This window comes from Hylobates moloch, unplaced genomic scaffold (genome assembly GCF_009828535.3).
Source record: "Hylobates moloch isolate HMO894 unplaced genomic scaffold, HMol_V3 SCAFFOLD_22, whole genome shotgun sequence".
NCBI classification, from domain to species: Eukaryota; Metazoa; Chordata; class Mammalia; order Primates; family Hylobatidae; genus Hylobates; species Hylobates moloch.
This window is the reverse complement of record NW_026652297.1, coordinates 21301978-21329466: the sequence shown is the minus strand read 5'-3', so window position 1 is coordinate 21329466 and position 27489 is coordinate 21301978. Positions and strand designations below refer to the sequence as shown.

General features: G+C 42.2%; 1 long non-coding RNA gene across 1 annotated transcript; it reads right to left on the bottom strand.

Annotated features, from left to right (window-relative positions):
- Window positions 1–25413: 25413 nt before the first annotated feature.
- On the bottom strand, window positions 25414–26851 carry LOC131382310 (uncharacterized). Its single transcript, XR_009211685.1, has 3 exons — window positions 26657–26851; window positions 25956–26105; window positions 25414–25517 (listed from the first exon to the last, which is right to left on the bottom strand). It is a non-coding gene; the product is annotated as an uncharacterized LOC131382310 (long non-coding RNA).
- Between the last annotated feature and the right edge of the window lie 638 nt (window positions 26852–27489).

The window sequence follows — 27489 nt, the reverse complement described above, 5'->3', positions numbered from 1 at the left end:
TGATCGGTAATAACAAACTTCTCCGAGCTAAAGGAGGATGCTCGAACCAATTGCAAAGAAGCTAAAAATCTTGAAAAAAGATTGGATGAATGGCTAACTAGAATAAACAGCATAGAGAAGACCTTAAATGACCTGATGGAGCTGAAAACCACGGCACAAGAACTATGTGACACATGCACAAGCTTCAGTAGCCAATTTGATCAACTGGAAGAAAGGGTTTCAGTGATGGAAGATCAAATGAATGAAATGAAGCTAGAAGAGAAGTTTAGAGAAAAAAGAGTAAAAAAAAGAACAAAGCCTCCAAGAAATATGGGACTATGTGAAAAGGCCAAATCTACATCTGATTGGTGTACCTGAAAGTGACAGGGAGAATGGAACCAAGTTGGAAAACACTCTCCAGGAGAACTTCCCCAACCTAGCAAGGCAGGCCAACATTCAAATTCAGGAAATACAGAGAACGCCACAAAGATACTCCTCGAGAAGAGCAACTCCAGGACGCATAATTGTCAGATTCACCAAAGTTGAAATGAAGGAAAAAATGTCAAGAGCAGCCAGAGAGAAAGGTCGGGTTACCCACAAAGGGAAGCCCATCAGATTAACAGCAGATCTCTCAGCACAAACTCTACAAGGCAGAAGAGAGTGGGGGCCAATATTCAACATTCTTAAAGAAAAGAATTTTCAACCCAGAATTTCATATCCAGCCAAATTAAGCTTCATAAGTGAAGGAGAAATAAAATCCTTTACAGACAAGCAAATGCTGAGAGATTTTGTCACCACCAGGCCTGCCTTACAAGAGCTCCTGAAGGAAGCACTAAACATGGAAAGGAACAACTGGTACCAGCCACTGCAAAAACATGCCAAATTGCAAAGACCATCGATGCGAGGAAGAAACTGCATCAACTAACGAGGAAAATAACCAGCTAACATCATAATGACAGGATCAAATTCACACATAACAATATTAACCTTAAATGTAAATGGGCTAAATGCTCCAATTAAAAGACACAGACTGGCAAATTGGATAAAGAGTCAAGACCCATCAGTGTGCTGTATTCAGGAGACCCATCTCACGTGCAGAGACACATATAGGCTCAAAATAAAGGGATGGAGGAAGATCTACCAAGCAAATGGAAAACAAAAAAAAAGCAGGGGTTGCAGTCCTAGTCTCTGATAAGAGAGACTTTAAACCAAAAAAGATCAGAAAAGACAAAGAAGGCCATTACATAATGGTAAAGGGATCAATTCAACAAGAAAAGCTAACTATCCTAAATATATATGCACCCAATACAGGAGCACCCAGATTCATAAAGCAAGTCCTTAGAGACCTACAAAGAGACTTAGACTCCCACACAATAATAATGGGAGACTTTAACACCCCACTGTCAACATTAGACAGATCCATGAGACAGGAAGTTAACAAGGATATCCAGGACTTGAACTTAGCTCTGCAACAAGAAGAACCTAATAGACATCTACAGAACTCTCCATCCCAAATCAACAGAATATACATTCTTCTCAGCACCACATCGCACTTATTCCAAAATTGACCACATAGTTGGAAGTAAAGCTCTCCTCAGCAAATGTAAAAGAACAGAAATTATAACAAACTGTCTCTCAGACCACAGTGCAATCAAACTCGAACTCAAGATTAAGAAACTCACTCAAAACTGCTCAACTACATGGAAACTGAACAACCTGCTCCTGAATGACTACTGGGTACATAACGAAATGAAGGCCGAAATAAAGATATTCTATGAAACCAATGAGAACAAAGACACAACATACCAGAATCTCTGGGACACATTTAAAGCAGTGTGTAGAGGGAAATTTATAGCACTAAATGCCCACAAGAGAAAGCAGGAAATATCTAAAATTGACACCCTAAAATCACAATTAAAAGAACTAGAGAAACAAGAGCAAACACATTCAAAAGCTGGCAGAAGGCAAGAAATAACTAAGATCAGAGCAGAACTGAAGGAGATAGAGACACAAAAAACCCTTCAAAAAATCAATGAATCCAGGAGCTGGTTTTTTGAAAAGATCAACAAAATTGATAGACCGCTAGCAAGACTAATAAAGAAGAAAAGAGAGAAGAATCAAATAGACGCAATAAAAAATGATAAAGGGGATATCACCACCAATCCCACAGAGATACGAACTACCATCAGAGAATACTATAAACACCTCTATGCAAATAAACTAGAAAATCTAGAAGAAATGGATAAATTCCTGGACACATACACCCTCCCAAGACTAAACCAGGAAGAAGCTGAATCCCTGAATAGACCAATAACAGGCTGTGAAATTGAGGCAATAATTAAGAGCCTACCAACCAAAAAAAGTCCAAGACCAGACGGATTCACAGCTGAATTCTACCAGAGGTACAAACAGGAACTGGTATCATTGCTTCTGAAACTATTCCAATCAATAGAAAAAGAGGGAATCCTCCCTAACTCATTTTATGAGGCCAGCATCATTCTGATACCAAAGTCTGGCAGAGACACAACCGAAAAAGAGAATTTTAGACCAATATCCCTGATGAACATCGATGCAAAAATCCTCAATAAAATACTGGCAAACCGAATCCAGCAGCGCATCAAAAAGCTTATCCACCATGATCAAGTGGGCTTCATCCCTGGGATGCAAGGCTGGTTCAACATACACAAATCAATAAATGTAATCCATCATATAAACAGAACCAAAGACAAAAACCACATGATTATCTCAATAGATGCAGAAAAGTCCTTTGAAAAAATTCAGCAGCCCTTCATGCTAAAAACTCTCAATAAATTAGGTATTGATGGGATGTATCTCAAAATAATAAGAGCTATCTATGACAAACCCACAGCCAATATCATACGGAATGGGCAAAAACTGGAAGCATTCCCTTTGAATACTGGCACAAGACAGGGATGCCCTCTCTCACCACTCCTATTCAACATAGTGTTGGAAGTTCTGGCCAGGGCAATCGGGCAGAAGAAAGAAATAGAGGGTATTCAATTAGGAAAAGAGGAAGTCAAATTGTCCCTGTTTGCAGATGACATGATTGTATATTTAGAAAACCCCATCGTCTCAGCCCAAAATCTCCTTAAGCTGATAAGCAACTTCAGTGAAGTCTCAGGATACAAAATCAATGTGCAAAATCACAAGCATTCCTATACACCAATAACAGACAAACAGAGAGCCAAATCATGAGTGAACTCCCATTCACAATTGCTTCAAAGAGAATAAAATACCTAGGAATCCAATTACAAGGGATGTGAAGGACCTTTTCAAGGAGAACTACAAACCACTGCTCAATGAAATAAAAGAGGACACAAACTAATGGAAGAACATTCCATGCTCATGGATAAGAAGAATCAATATCGTGAAAATGGCCATACCACCCAAGGTAATTTATAGATTCAATGCCATCTCCATCAAGCTACCAATGACTTTCTTCACAGAATTGGAAAAAACTACTTTAAAGTTCATATGGAACCAAAAAAGAGCCCACATTGCCAAGACAATCCTAAGCCAATAGAACAAAGCTGGAGGCATCATACTACCTGACTTCAAACTATACTACAAGGCTACAGTAACCCAAACAGCATGGTACTGGTACCAAAACAGAGATGGAGACCAATGGAACAGAACAGAGCCCTCAGAAGTAATACCACACATCTACAACCATCTGATCTTTGGCAAACCTGACAAAAACAAGAAATGGGAAAAGGATTCCCTATTTAATAAATGGTGCTGGGAAAACTGGCTAACCATATGTAGAAAGCTGAAACTGGATCCCTTCCTTACATCTTATACAAAAATCAATTCAAGATGGATTAGACTTAAATGTCAGACGTAAAACCATAAAAACCCTAGAAGAAAACCTAGGCAATACCATTCAAGACACGGGCATGGGCAAGGACTTCATGTCTAAAACATCAAAAGCAATGGCAACAAAAGCCAAAATTGACAAATGGGATCTAATTAAACTAAAGAGCTTCTGCACAGCAAAAGAAACTACCATCAGAGTGAACAGGCAACCTACAGAATGGGAGAAATTTTTTGCAATCTACCCATGTGACAAAGGGCTAATATCCAGAATCTACAAAGAACTTAAACAAATTTACAAGAAAAAATTAAACAACCACATCAACAAGTGGGCAAAGGATAGGAACAGACCCTTCTCAAAAGAAGACATTTATGTAACCAACAGACACAGGAAAAAATGCTCATCATCACTGGCCATCAGAGAAATGCAAATCAAAACCACAATGAGATACCATCTCACACCAGTTAGAATGGCCATCATTAAAAAGTCAGGAAACAACAGGTGCTGGAGAGGATGTGGAGAAATAGGAACACTTTTACACTGTTGGTGGGACTGTAAACTAGTTCAACCATTGTGGAAGACAGTGTGGTGATTCCTCAAGGATCTAGAACTAGAAATACCATTTGACCCAGCCATCCCATTACTGGATATATACCCAAAGGATTATAAATCATGCTGCTATAAAGACACATGCACATGTATGTTTATTGGGACACTATTCACAATAGCAAAGACTTGGAACCAACCCAAATGTCCAACAATGATAGACTGGATTAAGAAAATGTGGCACATATACACCATGGAATACTACGCAGCCGTAAAAAATGATAAGTTCATGTCCTTTGTAGGGATATGGCTGAAGCTGGAAACCATCATTCTGAGCAAACTATCACAAGGACAGAAAACTAAACACTGCATGTTCTCACTCATAGGTGGGAATTGAACAATGAGAACACTTGGACACAGGGTGGGGAACACCACACACCAGGGCCTGTCGTGGGGTGGGGGTCTGGGGGAGGGGCAGCATTAGGAGATACACCTAATGTAAATGACGAGTTAATGGGTGCAGCACACCAACATGGTACATGTATGCATATGTAACAAACCTGCATGTTGTGCACATGTACCCTAGAACTTAAAGTATAATAATAAAAAAGAAAATGTATGGAATGTAGCTAAAGCAGTATTACAGGGAAATTTATAGCTGCAAATGCTTATATTAAAAAAGAAGAAAGATTTCTAATCAATAACCTAACCTACTTCCTTAAGACACCGGAAAAAGAAGAGCAAAGTAAATCTAAAGCAAACAGAAAAAAGAAAAAATTAAAATCTTGCATATTTTTTCATATAAGTATTTATAAAACTGCCTCATTTTAATGGCTGCGTAATATTTTATTGATCAACTAATCAATGATTGATTTAGCCAAGCTTCTACTGATACACATTTAGGTTGTGGCCAATTTTATACTTTTAGAATTATACTGCCTTAATATCATACACAAAAAATTTTACATATTTGTGCATATATTTGTGAATAATTTCTAGAAATGAAATGTCTCAAATAATGTATGCATTAAAAAGTTTAGCGCTATTAAAATTATTCTCCAAAGAGGTTGTATTAATTTACACTTACACTAATAAATTATGAGATTGTCCATTTTTCTATAATCTTACCAGTGGAGAGTGTTATTAATCTTTTTGATCTTCACCTTTCTGGTAAGTGAAAAGTGGCATTTCAGGAACAAAAATTCTAACTGCCTGGTAATAAATCTTACACAATATATGGGAAAACTATAAAATTTATTGAAGGAATCAAAGTAAACCTGGAGAGACATAGATGAGCCTGGATAGAAAGACTCTATGTGAAAAAGATGTCAATTCTTCCCAAGTTCATCTAGAAATTCGCTGTCATTACATTCCAATGCTAACTGAGCTTTCCATAAATTTTGACAAGTGATAGTCTCTGACTCTGTGTCCCCGAATCTCATCTCGAATTGTAATCCTTACGTGTTGAAGGAGGGACCTGTAATCTCCACCTGTGGAGAGAGAGGGAGGTGATTGGATCATGGAGGTGGTTTCCCCCATGCTGTTCTCATGACAGCGAGTGACTTTTCATGAGATCTGATGGTTTATATGGGGCTCGTCCCCCTTTGCTTTCTCTTCTTTCTCCTGCCATCTTGTGTAGAGGGTGCCTCTTCCCCTTCCGCCATGATTGTAAGTTTCCTGAGGCCTCCCCGGTCATGTGGAACTGTGAGTCAATTAAACCTACTCTCTTTATAAATTATCCAGTCTCGGGGAAGTTCTTTATCGTAGTGCAAAAACGGACTAATACAACAAGCAATCTATCCTACAATTCTTACGAAAGAATAAAATAACAAGAATAAATAGGATAATTTTGAAGAACAAGGACGTAAATCCCTCTTAGCAGGTATCTAGATTTATAAAGCTATAATCATTAAAAGTGTGGTATTAGCATATAATTGAGAAGCAAACCAATGGAACAGAATAGAGAGTCTACATATAGATTGATACAAATTTTTTAAACCTGATAATAGTGATTCAGCTAAAGATATGGGGGAAAGGGATTGCTTCTATGCTGTTGCTAAGAGTGTAGATTGGTGTCCTTTGATGAATATTCTGGGAATACCCAGTAATGCTGAGGACACACACGCTCTATAACGCAGCACTTCTACTTCTGGGAGAAACTTTTGTACACGTTCACTAGGAGACATTTGCAAGGATGTTCACTGAAGCACCGTAATAGCAAAAACACATGAAATTACTAAATGTTCATGTAACATCATAAAATAAAGCAGTTAGAATGAATGAACTAAATCTACACAAATCAACACAAATAAATTTCTAAAACATAATATTGAGTGAAAAAAGTAAGTTGCAAAAGATAGCGTGATATTACTTATGTAAATGTTATAATAATCAAAATGATACTCCATATTAAGCATATATGATAATATATAAAATTATTGAAAAGAAAAACACCTTCAGGAGATGATTAATTCTGGGAATGGAGGGAACAAAGAGACTAGAAGGGGAGAAAAGAGGCTTTGGCTCCCTTCTTTATATCTGTATATATCCATAACTTCAAAATATTAATTGAAAGTTCTGATGCAAATACAACAAATTATCAACTTTTAAAAAACTTGCAATATAAATATGTGGGTGTCTACTATATAGTTTTCAGTATGTTTGAAATAGTTTATAATTAAAAGAAAGTTAGTAGTGTCTTACTGAGGTTTTAATATTCTTTTGTGCAGGACCCCAGCATTTATTCAGGGTGTATTTAGTAATATCTGAGAACGGGCTCATATGGTGTGAATGTTTGTCTCCTTCAAAATTCTTGTTGAAATTTAATTGCCGTTGTGACAGAATTGGAAGATAGAACCTTTAAGAGGTGTTGAGATCATGTGGTCTCTACCTTCGTGAGTGAACCAAAGCTTTTATCATGGCAGTGGGTTCCCTATTGTGGGAGTAGGTTCACCCCTTCTTGCTCTCTCTGTCTCTTTGCCCTTTGCTGTGTGGTGCCTGATGCCATGTTTTGATGCAGAAAGAGGGCCCTTGCCATACTGGCACCTTGATATTGGACTTTCTAGCCTCCAGAACTGTAAGCCAATAAATTTCTGTTCTTTGTAAATTATCCAGTTTGTGGCATTCACTGATAGCACTAAAAATGGCCTAAGACAAAAGCCCAGAGAAGCTGCTGAGAAAGGCAAACCCATCCTTGATTTTATATTTTATCATCCAATAGAAACAGAAGCTATAAAACAGGTCCAGTGGCTTGTGCCCATAACCCCAGCACTTTGGGAGGCTGAGGCAGGAGAATTGCTTGATGACAGAAGCTTGAGAGCAGCCTGGGCAACATAGAAAGACCCCATCTCTAAAAAAATTTTTTTAAAGAGAGAAACAAGAGCTATGAAAATTTAGTGTAATATTTAAGACATTGATTTCTTTATTTTGTTATTCTGCTTTAAGAGTAGCAAGTCTTAAAACAGAAAGAAACTATGTTTATAGGAGGACAAAAATTGAGCAAAGAACTGAGGAGACAGGAAACTTCATAGCCATTCTTTCCTATTTCCTCAGAAGAACATCCTTCAAAAGTGTATGGTCTCATCTTAAAAAGTTGAACTCATAGAAGCAGAGAGTAGAAACATGGTTGCCAGGGGCAGTGGGTGGGGGCAATGGGGAGATGTTGATCAAGGGTACGAACTTTCAGTTATGAGATGAAGATGTTCTGGAGATCGAATGTATGGCATGGTGGTTATAGTTAGTAATACTGTATTGTTTACTTAAAATTGGATTAAAGAGCAGGTTTTAAGTGTTCTCAACACACACACACACACACACACACACACACGCACACAAATGATAACTATGGATGGTGATGGATATTTTAATTAATTTGATTGTGGTAATTGTTAGATAATGTATATGTACATCAAATTTCACATTGTATACATACAATTCTTATTTGTCAGTTAAATATATATATATATATATATATATTTTTTTTTTTTTTTTTTTTTTGAGATAGAGTCTCACTCTGTCACCCAGGCTGGAGTGCAGTGGTGTGATCTTGGCTCACTGCAAGCTCCACCTCCCAGGTTCACGCCATTCTTCTGCCTCAGCCTCCCAAGTAGTTGGGACTACAGGTGCCCGCCACCACACCTGGCTAATTTTTTTTTTTTTTTTTTGAGACGGAGTCTCGCTGTGTCCCGCAGGTTGGAGTGCAGTGGCGCGATCTCGGCTCACTGCAAGCTCCGCCTCCCGGGTTCACGCTATTCTCCTGCCTCAGCCTCCCGAGTAGCTGGGACTACAGGCGCCCGCCAACACGCCCGGCTAGTTTTTTGTATTTTTAGTAGAAACGGGGTTTCACCGTGTTAGCCAAGATGGTCTCGATCTCCTGACCTCGTGATCCGCCCGTCTCGGCCTCCCAAAGTGCTGGGATTACAGGCGTGAGCCACCGTGCCTGGCCTAATTTTTTGTATTTTTAGTAGAGATGGGGTTTCACCATGTTAGCCAGGATGGTCTCAATCTCCTGACCTCACGATCTGCCCGCATCAGCCTCCCAAAGCGCTGGGATTACAGGCATGAGCCACCGCGCCTGACCTATATTCTTAAAATATAACAGGTAGAAGCAGCTACCCACCACATCTCTAAGGCCTGAAAGAGGAAAGTTAGAGAGTGTTGGAGACATCTGGAGCCTGAGCCTAGGCAGGAGCCTCATTCTTCTGCTTCACACTATATCTAGGAAACTTAGCCCATTGTCCAGCTTTCCCTTCTGTGCCCTCCCAAGGGCCACAAGCACTATGTGTCAATAAGGTTCTGGGGACAGACTCGAATGATAAGCCATTAGAAGCCATACTGTAATAAAGCTCCTGACTTATCTTACTTTTTTCTTCTCTGAATTCATCTTGAATAGTTTTTATTGCTATGTCTTCAATTCAACTAATCTTTTCTTCTGTAGTATCTAATTTGCTATTAATCCCATCCAGTGTATTTTTCATCTCAGACATTCTAACTTTATCTCTAGATGTTCTATTTGAATCTTTTTTTATATATATCTTCCATGTCTCTACTTAACATATTCAATGTCTCCTCTACTTTCTCAAACATGTGGAAAATATAATAATGGTTTAAAAGTCCTTGTCTACTAATTGTATCATCTGCATTCTTTCTTGGTCTGTTTCTATTAATTTTTCTCCTCACTATGGGTTATCTTTTCCTGCTTCTTGCATGACTGGTAATTTTTAATTTGATGTCAGACATCGTAAATTTTACCTTGATGAGTGTTGCACATTTTTGTTTTCCTATAAGTATTGTTGAGTTTTGTTCTAGAATATAGTTAAGTTACTGGAAAATAGCCTGATTTTTTGAGCAGTCTTTAGTTAAGGGTCAATTTTTTCCCCACCACTTAGGCAAGACCCTTCTGAGTACTCTATCTGATGCCCCATGAAGTACAGGGTTTTCCACTTTGACTGGTGGAAACACTAACTATACCTAATTCTCTGTGAGCTCTTAGGATTATTCCCTCTGCTCCTTTCAGGTGGGTCTTTTCCCAGAATACATATTGCATTGTTACTTCACATGTTTGCTCTGATCAGAACTCATATGAAGGCTCTGCAAATCACTGGAGCTCTCTCTGGGTGTAGCTCTCTACTCTTCAGAACTACAAACTGTAACCTCCTTGACCTCCCCAGACTTCCAGCTCAGTCTCTTCAACTCAGGGGAACCACTAAGTTCCACCTGGTTTCCTTCTTCCTGCACTATAGCCTTGTAACTGCCTCCAGGCAATGCACTGGGTAAATCACAGGACTTGCCTCATTTGTTTTCTCTCTCTCAGGGATCATTACCTCCGCTACCTATTGGCCAATGCCTGAAAACCACTGTGTTATATTTCTTCCCAGTTGTGTATATTTCTGAATTATAAATACTAATATTTGAAGAGGAAATTACTTGAAGAGAAAGCACTTCTAATAATGTCCTCATTTGAGGTCCCCTAGAGGCAGACTCTGGGGTACAGTTGATCCTCAATGTTAACAGATTCCCTATTTACAAACTTGCCTACTCACTAAAATTAATTTGTAACTTCCAGAATCAATATTCTTGGCACTTTCACAGTTGATTATGGATATGCACAGAGCAGCAAAAAATTTGAGTTACTCAATGCACGTGTTCTCAGCTAAGGTCAAACAAAGCAATACTCTGCATTCACGTTTCAGCTTTCATATTGTAAACAAGTGTCCTTTTCATATTCAGCATAGCACAATGTTTTTCCAATTTTTGTGCTTTTTATTGATTATTTTGATGTTTAAAATGGTCCCCATATGTAGTGCTGAAGACTGTCTAGTGTTCCTGAGCAAAAGAAGGCTACAATGTGCCTCATACAGAAAACACATGTGTGAGATGAGCTTCATTTAGGCATAAGTCATAGGGCTGTTGGCCATGAGTTCAACGCCAATGAATTAATAATATATATTAATTTAGGTGTCTTTAAACATAGACATACCTAAAACAAGGTTATCTATTGATTAGCTGACAAAAATGTTGTGACTGGAAGCTCACAGGAACGTAACTCTCTATTTCTCCTAGGAACAATTGTTCAGTATTTGCTAATTCAGTGTTCATGCAACTTTACAGAACATAACTACTATGAATTCTTATTACTGTACAATAAAATGTACAAGTGGTTTATTCAGGTGGTAAAAAAAATACTGGTAAAGGAGAGGGGAGGAGAGATAGGGAGGATAAGGCAGCCTTTAAAGGGCATTTTATCAAGTCAGCTACCATTGTGGGTATCTAGAACTTAATAGCATTGGGGAACTCTGAAAATCAGGGTACCATATGTGTGCCTCAGAGTTATTCCAACCAACAGGAAGGAAGCTAGGGTATTTATACACCAACTCCCATCAGCTGAAGACTGCTGAGAAGGTGCACTTATGACCTGTTGGGGAGCAACCAGAGAGGGAGTGGCTGCCAAAGAAAGTCCTCAGGGAAAAAGGTGCAGATCCTGGCAGTTTGAAGTCCAGCTTGGGTTTCTACTGCAATGGGAAAGGATATGAGCAGGATGCCAGGCAACATCTGCTACAGATGGGAATACCAGTGCTTGTAAACTTAGATGCCTCCAGAAGCTAGGCAGGTAACATAAGCAAGAGAAGCAGGCTGGGTGGAACAGCATGAGCTAGAGAGTTCTATCCCTGTTTAACAAGAGCAGCTGTTACTCAGCTACAGCCAATTTTTGCCATGCAGGAAAAAAGGCCAATACTTGCCAAACCTTCTGATTTTTTCAAGAAAAGTGGGATATTTTGTTTTTTTTTTTAATGTGAAATCCTCGATTTGTGGAAATTGGCAAAAAATTTAAAAACACTGTTGAGTTCAAAGAAAACATATTGGCAGGCCAACTTCAGCCCACGGGCTGCCAATTTGCAACCTCTCTGATAAGAGATGTGCAAAGCTCTGCCTGTTGGGTTTGAGTCCAGAGAAAATATATCTTTATGTCACATGCACACTGGGGCATTCTGTGAGTGTCAAGGGATGCCCTGGAAGTTGGCCCTGAAATCCATATGGTAAGGCACCCCTGTCTCTGTCTAGTGATCTTACCTTACTCTCCTGTCTCAAGGTTTATTAGATATCCAAGAATCACTATTTTTCATGGCTAGTGGACTTCTTCAGTTATTTCTTGTCACTGTTTGGCATTTTCCCTCTTGTGAGAAATTAGTTGAGTTTATTGGGCTGTCTCTCTGGCATTTGCAAGTCTTTGCAGCCCACTCCATAGTGAAGAGCAGGGCTGCCTGCCCAGCCTCCCACCTGCACATAGAATAGAGACTGTCAGAAGGAGCTTACAATTCAAATGGCAGTGTTCATAGAGGCAGAGCCTAGGGAACTGGCCAACCTCTGGCATTTTCTGCACCACAAAAGGAGGAAGATGCCAATGGCTAGGCTCCCAGAAGGTGGCAGAGTACCTGTATCAGCCAGGGGTCAGGATTCAACCAGAGAAGCAGAGCCACTGGGAGATGATAGATAGATGGATAGATAGATGGATAGATAGATAGATAGATAGATAGATAGATAGATAGATAGATGATAGATAGATAGATAGACAGACACATATTTTTAAAGATTTGTTACAGAGATATGTCCTTACATCACTATGAGAACTGTTTAAGTAGCTTCTGGAAAGTTATTGTCTTCACATGTGATGTTGTAGCTTTAAGTTCACAGGGCATGCAGTTAGGAAGGAAAGAAGGACACAGAGTGGAGAGATCAAGAACAAGTCGGAATCCATAGGTACAAGGTGGAACCCCACAAAGATGAATTAAAACCTGTGTATTTTCTTGTTGCCTCTGATGTAGGTGGTTTGGGTGTCTTGGAGAAGCTGGGGCCTTCTGTCGTGGAGCTAAACATAGATGGCTGGCCCAGAAAGCGGAAACTGAAGGAGGATCCAGGAGAAGATAGAGCACTTCCAGGCCCAGCAGTGGCTTCCTGCCAATGAGGCGAGTCAGCAGATCAGCAACATGTGTGAGCAGCAAAACAACACTTGCTTCCCTCTGCCCTTCTAATTTCCCAAGAATCTCTCTTGTGTTCCACCATAGAGATACTGGCTGTATTAGTTCATTCTCACACTGCTATAAAGACATACCTGACACTCGTTAATTTATAAAAGAAAAGAGGTTTAACAAGCTCATGGTTCTGTGGGTTGCACAGGCTTCTGCTTCTGGGGAGACCTCAGGAAACTTATAGTCACGGCAGAAGGCAAAGCAGGAAAGAGAGAGAGAGAGAGAGAGAGTAAAGGGGGAGGTGCTACACACTTTCAAACAACCAGATCTCATGAGAACTCTATCACAAGACAGCACCAGGGGGGTAGTGCTAAACCATTAGAAACCACCCCATGATCCAATCACCTCCCACCAGGCCCCACCTCCAACACAAGAAATTACAATTCAACATGAAATTTGGGTGGGGACACAGAGCCAAACCATATCACTGGCAAAGCTCTGTTTTTATTTCTGGGGATATTTCAATGTTTGGTTTTTGGCTCCTGACCAAGACAAGGGCAGTGGGACAAGGGATGTACTATTTAAGGTCCAATACTCCCCTGGCAATCCGCAGTGTTATCTTCTTTATTGGTGGTTTGCACCTGGCCTCACTAGTTTGAGCAGCCGGACTTGCCTACTTACAGAGCCACATAGCTCTTTGCAGTAGGTTCTCCTGAAGCCAAGATTCCTAGCACAGATCTTGGCATTTCAATCCAGAGATCCAACGTGGGCTGTGGGCACAAAGATTGGGCCCTTGTGGACAAACCTTGTGCTGCAGAATGCCTGTCAGACCTACACTGCTTCCCTGTATTCTCTTTCATTCCCTGTTGCCTTTAAATAAAAGCCTTATGTGAGCATACTCTGTAGAGCCTAGGAGATCCTTTCAAATATCTGAACTGGGCCGGGCGCGGTGGCTCACACTTGTAATCCCAGCACTTTGGGAGGCCGAGGCGGGCGGATCATGAGGTCAGGAGATCGAGACCACGGTGAAACCTCGTCTCTACTAAAAATACAAAAAAAATTTAGCCGGGCGTGGTGGCGGGCGCCTGTAGTCCCAGCTACTCGGAGAGGCTGAGGCAGGAGAATAGCGTGAACCCGGGAGGCAGAGCTTGCAGTGAGCGGAGATCGCGCCACTGCACTCCAGCCTGGGTGACAGAGCGAGACTCCGTCTCAAAAAAAAAAAAAAAAAAAATCTGAACTGGGAAAAATATACCCACTCTAACTGAAAACATATACGAAAGAAGATTCTGGAAAAAGTAGGTTGGCCTAGCTAACTGACACACTACAAAGTCACTGAAGTGTCCAGGGGGTTCAGTGTTCTGTGGCTGCCATCTTGATATAGAGATGGCTGCTGTTGGTACAGGGAGCAAGGACCCAGACCTAGGACTCTTCAGATAAATCATTCCACTCATGCATGGGAAAACCAGAACAGGTGGAGTCTTAGAGGAAATAAAGACTTGTTGATTTCTTAAAGTTTACCCTTGTGATTCTACAGCTACAAAATATGGCATTTCTTACTAGTTTCTAATGCTACTGAAGAGAATGAGAATGCAGAAAGCATCTGCTTTGCCTTTGAAAATTCTCTCTAGAAAGAGCAGAAAGATAGGAGAAAGCTAGAACTGCCAAGGGCAAGGTACAATATGATAGATTTTGGTTCAATCAATGGGAGAATTTTGTGCGAATAAGAGTAAGGGTTCAACCCATAAAGGAATTGCCTTGCAAGGAGCTGATTCCAGTTTTTTGACTTGATAGTTTTAAGTCGAGGTTTAACAACATTCATCAAATCATCCATTTATCCTTCCACACATCTATCCATCCGGTTATTGATTTATGAATGCAATAATTCACCCAACATTTATTGACTACCGATTATGTTCCAGGTGCTGTGTTGGGTTCTGGAATTACAGCCCAGGGAGGAAGGCCCCTGGGGTTACTGACCACCTACTATGTGCTAGGTACTGCACTAAGTGCTAGAGTTTAGAGCCTAGGGTACTGATCTGGGGACTCATGTGAGAATTCTTCAGTTCCAAGCCATTGCCCTTAAGTGGATCTCCTAATTTGTGAGTCCCAGTCTGGTTGGTCCTACCAGCCATGACTCCTTGACTTAGAGCAAACCATAGGGCTCCCGTAACCATTAAGAATGTGTTTTCTTGGCTGGGGCCAGGAGGGCTGGGCTGTTCTGGGCTGTGACCTCATTGTTTACCATCATTTAAAAAAATCTTCTGCCTCCCTTCTGTAGGCTGGATCAGAGCCGGAGACAGCAGGGTGGATGTGTGAAATAAACTCCAGCCAGCGTTACTATAATCTTGAACACCAAAACAATGGGTCACACGCCTACAGCTCGTGACTTCTTGGCAGCTTGGTGGGGCCTGAGCGCTTCCATTTTACCATTTGAGATGGAGACGCATTAGAAACAGCTAATCTGTGAACATTTACAGTGTAAAATCCAAGTAGTTAGGAAGGAGATGAATTGATGAGCACTCAAACCTTAGCCCTCTGGGAAAGACTAGAAAATATCTTTAGTTTGACGTTTAAATCTCTGATACGATCCAGATGCCATCAATTTACCAAACACCTCTCCCTAAACTCGCAGAGCACCTGGAAGGGGAAGGGTGAGGTGTTGCAGGAAATTCAGTGTCAGGAAGACAAGGAGGGCAACAGTCCCTGAGCTGCGTGGGCTGGGTTTTACTTCCTGAATGTTCTTTGTACTATGTCCCAATTTGCAAGGGTGGGACTGTCTCTAAAGGAGGCTTTTGAAAATCATGTAATCTCCCTGGAAACGTGAGATGGTCCCTGAAAGAGATAATGTGCAAGGCTGGGGACAATTCCTGTCAACAGTGGTTTGCTAATAAGCAAGGTGTCCATCTGTCCAGAATGTAGGCATTCCCTGACTTGAGAGAGGAGGCAAGGCTGGGTTCCCCTACACAGAGTTCCCGTTGCCCATGGGAGCCTTCAATTAGGCCTCATGTTCAATTATGGGTTCAGAAGGCTGTGTATTCAGATGGTTTGGAGCATAGAAGGCATCAGGAGGGTACCTTGAATATATGAAGTAGGTTGGAAGTAGAGTAGGACTGGAGGAAATCCCTGGTAAGCTTGTCTTAAGAGGCTAGAATCGAAGTTTGTGCACCTGATTCTGGGTTGGTCAGAGTTGTGAGTGGGATTGGATCCCAGTCCAAACTCTGCCACTCATTCCCTATGTGGATCCTGGACAAGTCCCTTAAGCTTATTTATTCATAAAACGAAAGGGCTGCATTGGATGTTCACCCAGATAATTTTCAGCACTAGGATTCTATGATGGAAAGTGGGTATACAGTTCATTAACTGAGTTGTAAATGTCACTTATAATATGGAGAGTTTGCCTTAGCCATTTGTACAGAACCTCTGAACAGTCATGCAGCTGGAAGAAAGTGAAGACATCTTGAACACCCTACATAGCCTCTTGCTTTCTGGACAAGAGAGCTCTTGGAATAACCAAGTTCCTGGCATCTGCAAATAAAACCCCATGGAGAACCAAGTCATCAGTCACAAAGAGCCGTAACTTCAGGCATTTAAGACTATCCTGCATTCCGGTTAAAAATGCCCATGCTCTTGGTTCAGAATATTGATTCAGGTTTTAAATTACATTTGCATATTGATTTCAAAAGCCCTTCTCATAACCCTGAAAATAAATCAAATAAATTAATTGGAACAACTATGGCAGCACTGCACCCCAGCAGTGAAATCACTCTCCTAGAGTGCTGAGTTGAGCTTGTAACCCGGGAGAGAGAATCATAGCCTTGACTGGGGAGGATGGTGTGCTGTTGAAGGCAAGTGTCTACCACAACTGTGTGAAGAAGCCAGAAGACAGTGTCAGAGAGAAGGCTGAAAGGCACTTCCTGGGTTAGGCATTAGTACTTTTTCTGCATGAGTCAGGGAGAAAAGCATTGCATCCTGAGGAGGTAGCTTTGCATCAAAAATCAGAAGCTCTGCCTCTTCCTAATAATAGCATTACCATTTGCATTTTATTTGTTTATTTATTATTCCCTTCTTCACTTCTGAAAGGATTTGTGGCAGCTGGTGTATACATTCAATTCAATCAGACAAAATAAATAGCTAAGTACATGGGGTTGAAGGGAAAGTAGGCTCAGGAAGTAAGATAAAAACAGCAGTAAAGTTAGCAAAGTAAGTATAAATCTGTACAATTCCTAGAAGTGAGCTACAAATTGACTCTGAGCTTCCTAGCAGCCAGTGTAAAGGAAGGAACATGGTTAGTCATCAGACTCACAGTATCCACAGAGCAAGAACATTCCAACTGGACAGTCAATAGGGCCTCCTGACCGTTGTCTGTGAAACCAGGAGCTTTCAGAGTTTTAGTCTTTAAATGGCAAGAACCTGGAGAGAAAATATTTAAATTGATCATCAAAAGCAGTGCCAAATGCTTTGACAATCAAGAAAATAGAACAAGGCTGATATTCTTTTGGGTCTTAAAATACTTGCTTGTGCCATGGTGCATGTCCATAATTCTGATTACTTGAGAGGCCAAGATGGGAAACTCACTTGAGGACAGGAAGTCTAGACCAGCCTGGGCAACATAATGAGACCCTTTCCCTTCAAAAAAAAAAAAATGCAAAACAAACTTGCTTAATCTAGGATTTATGCCTGTGTATAAGCCCCCCTCTACTTGCAGGGAGGTGGGCTGAAGGAGACCCTGGGCAGGCCCTGACTGACCTCAGAATGCTGTTTTGGACAAAAGGGCAGTAAAATGTCCACTGTTCTGGGCCCTAGAGCAGTGGGCCTTTAACCCTGGGTGTGTGTCAGAATGATCTAGGCATTTTGAACAACAACAAAGCCTGGCCTCCCAGGGTATTCTAATGTGCAGCCAGAGATGAGAAGCACTGCCCGGGGCATGGATGGGGTTTTCAGGTGGAAGAAACCCAAAGCAGCTGTTACCAATCACTAACTACAGTCACAGTTAGTAAGATGCCCTTGCTATGCGTGATGGTGACTGATGTAAGATGCTGGGCAATGCCCAGAAAAATGTACCTGGAGATGCTGAAGGAGTTGCACCTGCTGCATCCAATTGTTGGGTCTTAGCCAGTTAACCTTAGGAGATGCCTGGCCACAGGAATGACTCCATCCTTTTCACAAGGAGGCCTCCTATGGACATTTGCCATGACTGGTTTCTAGGGTGACCAGCCATCCTTTTTGCCAGGCTTGCCAGATCACAGGGCTTTCAGTGCTAAAACCGGGAGAGTCCCAAGCAAACCGAGATGAGTTGGTCATCCCATTAGTTTTTGTTTTTTGTTTTTCTTTTTCAGGACAGGATCAGAGTGAAAAGGGGGTGACTTGACCAATGAGAAACAGTCATGCCTGAGGCACTCGGGGCTGGTTGGGAGGCAGGGCAGGATTATAGTCCTCTGTGGAGGTTGACCTGGTCAGCTTGTGGTCTCCCATGTAGCTGAGCTGCCAAATTTGGGGTCTTCCTTCACTTCTGTTCCTATCTCCCTAAGACATTTCTGTATCCATTCCAGAGCCAAACAGGGACCAAGCCAAGGCTCTGGAACCTCTGGACCCTGAGAGAAAGTGAAGTTTCCCCAAACCCTGAAGATCTGCTTTGTTGGGTCCCCCAGGACTGCAACTCTCCTTCCAAGTCAGGACGGGGTCAGCAGGACTCACTGCCTTTCTCTATAGCCTTGATCCTTAAAAATCAGGTGGGCATCCCTTGGATTATACATATTCAGATAATACAAGATCTCCACAGGCAGCTGGTGACCAGCTACCAGGACCAGTCTCATGGGGTGACTTTTGCCATTACATACAGGCCCTGGGCTCAGAAGGGCCCATGTCTTAATGCTTTGCTGTCACTGCCTTGAAATCCTTAGTAATTTTTGAAAAATGGGCCCACATTTTCATTTGACACTGAGCCCCACAAATTGTGCAGCTGGTCCTGCCTGCCACCACAGCCCCAAAGCTACCCTTCTACCTCCATTCCACTCCAATACATTGGCTTCTGCTGCCTTTGGCAGTGGTGCCGTTGCAGAAAAACCAGCAATAAAATAAAGAGGTTGTATCTCAGGGGCTTCCAAACCTCTTGATCACCTTTCCAGAGGTGTAACCCCCAAATCGGCATTTTAGGAGAAGTTCCTAGAGGAACATAGTGAAGATTAGTCTTGTATATTTTAGAGCAGAGGCGTACTTTAAATTTAAAAGAGAGAGAGAGAAGAAACTGACAGGGGAACAGCTTGGAGTTCCTGACCCTGGAGGCAGAGCTTCAGGCCATGAGATTCTGCCTATGATACCCCCATTTGTCCCAGATTGTGGGGACTTTCCCCTTCATGTGTTTCACTGCCTGATATTGAGAGAAAAGGATCTCCATTACCATTTCTGAGTGCAGGGTCTTTGAGCCCTGGGCCTGCTCTCTGCCTTTTAGCCTCTGCCACCCCAAATGGCCAGGCCAGATTACCTGGGAAGAACCTCCAGATCAGCTCTGGAGTCTCACCCCTTGCCTGCACCCCTCTCAGCTCTGGGGACCTCTGTGCTGCACCCCTCTGTCCAGCCCCTCCAGCTGTTATGCCCATGTTTGCTTCTGATTTTGACTGACCTTGGCTGGTTGCTCCAGGATAGGTCCTCCAGGCACCCTTCCAGAAGACTCCAGAGAAAACAATTACTTGTTCCTTCCAGGGTCAAGCTGCTAGTCCATATGATGTCTTTGTGAGAGTTGGAAAACAGTGCTCCTAGGTAAGTCTCATTGGTAAAATGTACAGCAGTTTTGGCTTCAGGCATGGCTGGATCTAGTGCTCAGCAGCACATTTTTCCATGCCAAGTCTTGTTTGGATGATCAGACTCCCTCCCCCATCACAGGCAGCATAGTTTGGGTTGGCATGCTTTGCGTTCTGCAGGGTCTCTTGTCATGTGATGCAGTGGTGTGCTGGTAAGTGTTTAACAACTAGTTCTCAGTGCTGGTAGAAGGGATGCTTTGACTTGTAGTGTGGGGGTTCAGTCAGGCTGGTGTGAAAAATTTTAGTTATAATAGCCACAAACCCTCTTGGACGGCCTGAGAGTTTGCATAACTTCCGTAATAGATCTGGCTGAAGGCTGCCTAGTCCCTTTACCTTTAGTTAAATAGATTAAAGTAGATACAAAGGAATGTGGGGGAGTTTATCTAACTAGCTTGTTTACTCACGACTAACCTTTGATCTACCGCAGGTGCTTAATTGCTTTGATCTACCGCAGGTGCTTAATTGCTTTGATCTACCGCAGGTGCTTAATTGCTTTGATCTACCGCAGGTGCTTAATTGCTTTGATCTACCGCAGGTGCTTAATTGCTTCCTACTCGGGAGGTGTGCAATGTCAATTACCCTCTAGTGGTGTTGACTCAAGCCTTTGTCAATTAATCTTTACTGAATAAATGCGAGTCTCACTGGCTGGTGGTGGCTGCAGTCACAACTGTTTACAGCACTCTCCTGGGAGTCTGTAAGCGTTCCCCACAGTCAGCTGGACTGGCAAAGCAACATATCTGTGTCAGTGCATGTTATTCATCTGTCGTTGGGTCAGAGCCTGCAGGACAGACCCCCGCATCGTAGCATTTGCCAATTTGTGATGTAAAACAGTGTGTCATTGTGGCCTATTTCAAGCTACCAGGATCACATCACTAAACAGTTGGGAAGAGATGTGGAGTAGGGCATCATTATATAGTATTTCCAGATTCTATAGATGTAAATAACCTCAGAACCATAGGTAATAGTGAAATGTGGTAAAATAATTAGGAAACGAATTTTGTGTATCCATTACCTTTGCTTTCATATAATTCATTTAATTATAAGTTCATATAATTTAATTTTTAATAATGGGCATGTTTAACAACTGGGTAGCAAGAAAATTTAACAACTGGCTCTCAAAAGTTAGTATCAGCCAGCTCAACACATCACTGATTCTGGAACTGGGCTCAGTGATTAACAATGCTGTGATCAATTTACAATGTCTGCTAAGGACACAAGAGAAAAGTTTATGGCACATGTGCTACATGCTTGCCTTTTCTAGAATGTAGTGATTTTATAAAAGCAAAGTTCTGGGGTTTGGTTTTGTTTGTTTTACTGCAAAGAGCCTGGTATCACCAAAGAAATGGCACCTTTCTCCCTGGGAAGAAACGTGTAGCTCTTGCCTCAAATTTACAATGTTTCTGAGGTGGTGTCTGACCACATCACATTGGCATTGCCAGAGTCCTGCAAAGAAAGGAGTGGGAACCACCTGGGGAAATTTTCTCATTTTTGTCCCAAGATGCTAACAACTCCATTAACACTGCACAATACAGAAAAGTCAACTGCTGAAATGTGGGAGTAAATTGTTTTTCAGCTTCTTTTGCTTAGATGTAGGGAGTCCTCAAGGTCAGAATTGCACAGTTTAAAATCTCATTAATACTTTCTGCACTGGCTTTCCATTTTCTTTATGTTTTTCCTGGTGGTATTTGCCAGCAGCCGAACCAACCCAGGGTCTGGCTGGCCAAAGGAACCAGGCAACAGCTGCCTCAGTGGAAGCATGAAGGGGTTAATGTGGCTTCTCACGTGTCAAGAAGTCTCTTAATGAGCTGTTAGCATTTGATACAATCTGGCTCAGCGGCTGTGACTTAAGAACATCCAGATATTATTATCTGTGGAGCTGAAAAAGGCTCCTTGAGAACTAGGGACCAAGGCTGCTGCTGTTTTCCCCGCTCTTGCTATACCTGTGATTACTGCCAGAATCTGTACACAGTGGGTGCTTCATAAATCTTCATCCCAAATTGATCAGTTAGGGAGGTATGAGTCACAGTGCAGAAAAAATTCTTGCCAACAGTGGTTTTTCAGTTCTTTACTGAGGTGTAATTCATAGACAGTAAAAGGCACACGTCTTAAGTGTACAGCTCAATGCTTTTTGCATATATGTGTAAATATCCATGTGACCATCACCCTATCAAGATGTAGAACATTTCCTTCCCCCTAGAAATTTCCCTTGCCAGTCACTAACACTTCCCTTGATGTAACCACTTGCCATGGACTATTTGTATCCCTCCAAAATTTGCATGTTGAAACCCCATCCCAAATGTGATGGTGTTTGGAAAAGGGGCCTTTGTGAGGTGATTAAGTTTAGATGAGGCCATGAAGGTGGAGCTTCCCAGGATGAGATTAGTGCCCTTAGCAGAAGAGAAAAGAAACCAGACCACACGTGCTCATGCTTGCATTCTCTCTCTCTCTCAATCTCTCTCTCTCTCATGTGAGGATGAAACAGGAAAATTGCCATCTGCAAACCAGAAAGAGAGCCCTCCCCAGACACTGGCTCTGCCAGTGCCTTGATCTTGCACTTCTCAGCCTCCAGAACTGTGAGAAATAAATGTTCATTGTTTAAGCCACTCAGTCTGTGGTATTTTTGTTATAGGAGCCCGAAGTAAGACACCACTATTCTGATCGTAGTCTCCTGATGTTGCCATAATAAAATACCATAGACTAGGAGGCTTTTACCAACATAAATTTAGTTTTCATAGTTCTGAACTCTAGAAGTCCAAGATCAAGATTCTGGCCAGTCCAGTTTCTGGTGAGGGCTCTCTTCGTGGCTACCTTCTCCCTTTGTCCTCTCATGGCTCTCCTTAGCACATGCTGGTGGAAAGAGAAAGAATGAGCTCTCAGGTGTCTTTTTTGTTGTTGTTGTTGTTGGAGATAGAGTCTCACTCCGTCACCCAGGCTGGAGTGCAGTGGCGCAATCTCAGCTCACTGCAACCTCTACCTCCTGTGTTCAAGTGATTCTCCTTCCTTAGCCTCCCAAGTAGCTGGGATTACAAGCGCACACCACCATGCCCAGCTAACTTTCGTATTTTTAGTAAGACAGGGTTTCACCATGTTGGCCAGGATGGCCTCGATCTCTTGACCTTGTGATCCACCCGCCTCAGCCTCCCAAAGTGCTGGGATTACAGGTGTCAGCCACCGTGCCCAGCCAGGTGACTCTTTTTATAAGCATGCAAATCATATCAGGGCCTCATTTAACCTTAATTACTTCCTTGGAGGCCCCATTTCCAAATAAACTTCTACACAGGGGCTTAGGGCTTCAACATAGGAATTTGGGGAGGGATAGAGCAACATTCAGCCTGTAATAGACCTCTGTCATATAGACGAGTATTGCTGGTTCTAGAGCTTCGTACAAACAAAATAATGTAGTATGTACTCTTTTGTGTCTGGCTTCTTTTCTTCAGTGTAATCTTTTTGAGATTAATTCATGTTGTTGCATGTCAGTGGTTCATTCCTTTTTATTACTGAGTAGCATTTCATTGTACAAACAAACCGCAATTTGTCTATCCATTCTTCTGTTGATGAACATCTGGGTTGTTTTCACTTTGCCAACAGGTATTTATTCTATACAGGGCACTAGGTTAGCTCCTAGGCTATAAAGAAATGTCACCCATGTCCCTGCCCATGGGGAGCTTATGCTTGGGATCTGTGCTTAGAAAATAGCCAAGGATACACGAATGTATAAAACAACATATGACTCTGACTCACTGAACAGAGACTGAGTTGGGTACTCGGAAGGAAGCAGTTTTTTAAGGAATACCAGTAAAGTCTGTTTGTAAATACACACATTAAATGAGCCAGCTTAAGGACGCCAGCTGCCAGAGAAACAAAAGCAACTCCAAGTGAGGTCGGAGCTGGCAGGTACTTGGTCCTGCTGCATGGATACCTCTGGGAAACCTCATAAATACTTCATTTCCTCAGTTCTGGGCCAAAGAACTTCATAAAGTGGGAGCAGGGTGAAAATATTCCCCTTGGAACAAAGCTGGCTTCTGATTTGTTTTTGTGGTTTTCTCCAAGAGGGCAGGGAGGGAAAGGTCTGTCCTCAAAAGGACAGCTGGGCCATGGTCAGGATAGTTTCACTGTGGTCAGGTGTGGATGCTCTGAGTACAAGGAAGGCAAGGTGGACAAAGGGGTAAGGGCCCTGGGGTCCCAGTTTGGGGTCTAGTGGCTGAATAATCAGTTTCTCTGGCCCACAGGTGGATATGGATAAGTCAGGTAGAATGTTTGGCACCAGGGGCAGGGCCATGAAGGCAGGGATGGGCGGCTGGAACTTGACAGCCCAAAAGGGGACCTGAGAGCCCTCCCAGGGCTCTGTGGCAGAACTGCTCATATCCCTGCCCATGGGTCTGAGAGTTGGGGTTTTGTGTGTCCTCACAAACCTTTGGAAGCCCACCCCTCAAGTTCTATCCTATCAAGCTCCATCTATGGTCACAGGACTTGGTCTTTCCTTGCCGTGATGATATAGGATGACAGAGTTGTAAGTGACCTCAGAGCTCCTAAGTTTTCAGAGGTGAGGGGTGATGGAGTGGGGGAGTTTGGGGAGATTTTAGGACAGTTACTCAACGAAAGTTTCCAACCAGAATTTCATGACCATGTCAGTTGTAACTATTCATGGAATATCAATATCACATGAATTTTCTGTTTCCTCTGGTTTTAAACTTTCTCTTTTACTTTTTTTTCACTGAAAAGACAAAAACTACATTAAATATAACTTGGAAAAAAATAAAGTTTCCTAATAGATATTTTCATGTTTGTTTTCCTTCCAGTTCATATTTTACATATTGCTTTTTTCACAACGTGTTAGCTTGAGCATTTGTCATGTTTCTGCAATAGTCTTTATGATAATTATGCTTATAGCTGTGTAATATTAACTGCTGATGTACCATAATTTTCTATTTTCTGTTTCTGGCCATTTAAGTGTTCAGATTTTGCTCTTATGTATAACTCTGCCAACGAGTAATTCCTTTTTTTTTTTTTTTGAGATGGAGTCTCACTGTTTCACCCAGGCTGGAGTGCAATGGCGCAATCTCTGCTCACTGCAACCTCCACCTCCCGGGCTCAAGTGATTCTCCTGCCTCAGTCTCCCAAGTAGCTGGGATTACTGGCGCCCACCACCAAGCCCGGATAATTTTTATATTTTTATTAGAGACAGGGCTTCACCATGTTGGCCATGCTGGTCTCGAACTCCTGGCCTCAAATGATCCACCCGCCTTGGCCTCCCAAAGTGCTGAGATTACAGGCGTGAGCCACCGCGCTCGGCCTGTACTTCCTCTTTTAAAAGAATTTTTACCCAAAGGTGCCACTCAGCACAGCCCTGACGGAGAGGCAGGTTTTCCCTGTTTGTGGGGCAGAAGGATGAAGAGGACTTGTGACTTAGAACTACATCACTGTGGGTTCAAAGGGAAAGAAAAATGGGTGTGCAGTGAGGGGAACTTCAAAAAGTCTAATTTCCAAAATGTTAAAAAAAAAAAGCATGATTCTCATACATTCTCATACAAATACATAATGAGTACATGTCAAGGTTTTATTTTAACTCATTAATGGGAGAACCAAGTATATAAGAAAAACAGATGTAAATGTGGTTAGTAAAAGAAAAAACTGTAGAATAAGATCTCAGAGTTAGATACTAAGCTGATTGTTTTTCTTCAGAGCAATAAAAACTTTAGGATTATCTTCTCTAATAAACAGAAGACATTTTTATTTCTGTAGGACAAAAAATTATTTGCACTGTCATTGGATAAAAACTCTTTGTATCAGCGGGGCGCGGTGGCTCATGTAATCCCAGCACTTTGGGAGGCCGAGGCGGGCAGATCACGAGGTCAGGAGATAGAGACCATCCTGGCTGACACGGTGAAACCCTGTCTCTACTAAAAACACAAAAAATTAGCCGGGTGTGGTGGCAGGCACCTGTGGTCCCAGCTACTTGGGAGGCTGAGGCAGGAGAATGGCATGAATCCCGGAGGTGGAGGTTGCAGTGAGCTGAGATTGTGCCACTGCACTCCAGCCTGGGCGACAGAGCCAGACTCCGTCTCAAAAAAAAAAAAAAAAATCTTTGTATCTTAGTGCTTCTCGACAAACTAACAGCTAACCTTTGAGAGCTATAAAATCACGAATCAAGAATAAATAATTCGACTTTCTGCTAGAAAGTCGAATGGCCCCATATGCAGGCTTGACAGTGAAGGTCATGCATCTTTTTGCCTTTTTCCCAACTTTTGGGTATTTTTTTTCTTGAAGACAGACCTGGAGAGGAGACTCCATGATGCTATTAACTGCCCATCCCCCATTCCCCACCCCCTCTACCCACCAGGCGTTTCAGTACAAGGTAGCACAAGGAGCATGCCCTCTTGGTCTGAAGCCGTGTAGGGGTACGGAGGGACAGCGAGGACAAAAAGGAAGCTTGAACAATTGACGTCCTATCCCAGAGATGGATGGAGAGAGAGGTCCTGGAGCCTATGAGAGGAACAGGAATGAAGCCCAGGATTTGACTAGAAGCCGAGACCATCTCTAACTCCCAAGGACTCTTACTGGGAAGGACCTGAAAGAGACTCCAGAAGTTCAGGTGGAGTTTGTTTGTTTTACGAAGTTAAATGATTACTTCGTTGTAGATTGGGGTTTTGCCTTAATATTTTTGCACTGTTAATATTGTTCACCTTAATCACCGTGAGCCTTTTGTCCCACGCACTCCTTAGCACCTCCGAACCTAGAAGTCTAATGGCCTGACAGCCCCTCTGGCTTTGTGCTTTCACCTCTAGGCCTGGCTGAGCCATCTTTGCCTCCTCTTCCTGTTCCCAGGCAGACCCTGGCTCTTTGAGACAGAGCAGCAGGGGTAGAGAACTACAGTCCAACTTGCCCCAGTGCCCCCAGGAGTTTCTAGGTTAGAAAACTGGAAGTTTCACACTCCAGGATCCCCACTCAGTTCCAGGAAAACTGGGACCATTGATGTCTCAGTCAGCTCAGGTTGCCGTAACAGAATACCATTAAACAGAAACTTATTTTCTCACTGTTCTGGAGCCTGGCAGTCTAAGATCAAGGTGCCATCATGATTGGATCCTTGTGAGGTCTCTCCTCCTGGTGTGTAAACAGATGCCTTCTTGTTGTGTCCTCACGTGCTAGACAGTGGGGTATGGAGGGAGAGAGAGAGAGAGAGATCTGGTATTTGGTGTCTCTTCTTATAAGGGCACTAATCCCATCATGAGGGCCTCACCCTTATGACCTCATCTAAATCTCATCATCTTCCAAAGGCTGTGTCTCATAATTACATTACATCAGAGGTTAGGGCTTCAAGATATGTATTTTAGCTCAGCCCATAGCAGTTGATCACCCTAAGTCCAGTCCTGCTCTTGATTTGAGCAGCTGTTGGATGCTGCTCTTTTCAACCTGAGAAGTTTTTTAAACTATTTTCCTAGTCTTAACTCTATTGTTGTATCTCTCTTAAATACCTTCTTAATTCATGAAGGCCAGACTATAGTCCAGGACCCATAAAAGTTTCTCATGTATTTCAGTCTGGAACAGAAATGAGTACAAGTTTTGTATTTTTGTTTTCTAGCAAGGAGACATTTGTGGACGCTTCCAAGAAGACAAATGGAATGGAATGGGATGTTTACTTTCATGGATCAGAAATGAATCACGTTGCTTTCTTTCAGAGTTGTAGAGTCTTAGGAAAGAAACAACAGAAAGAAAATGTTTTGTGGAGGAGAGCTGTGAAAAGAACAGACTTCTGAGTGGAGTACCTGGGTCAGGAGATATGGATTGATTCTGTGATTGGGCTCCTGAAAAACAATAAACTTGCCATGCTTTTTTATACCTGGATGCTGTCTCCAAATGCTCTCTGGGC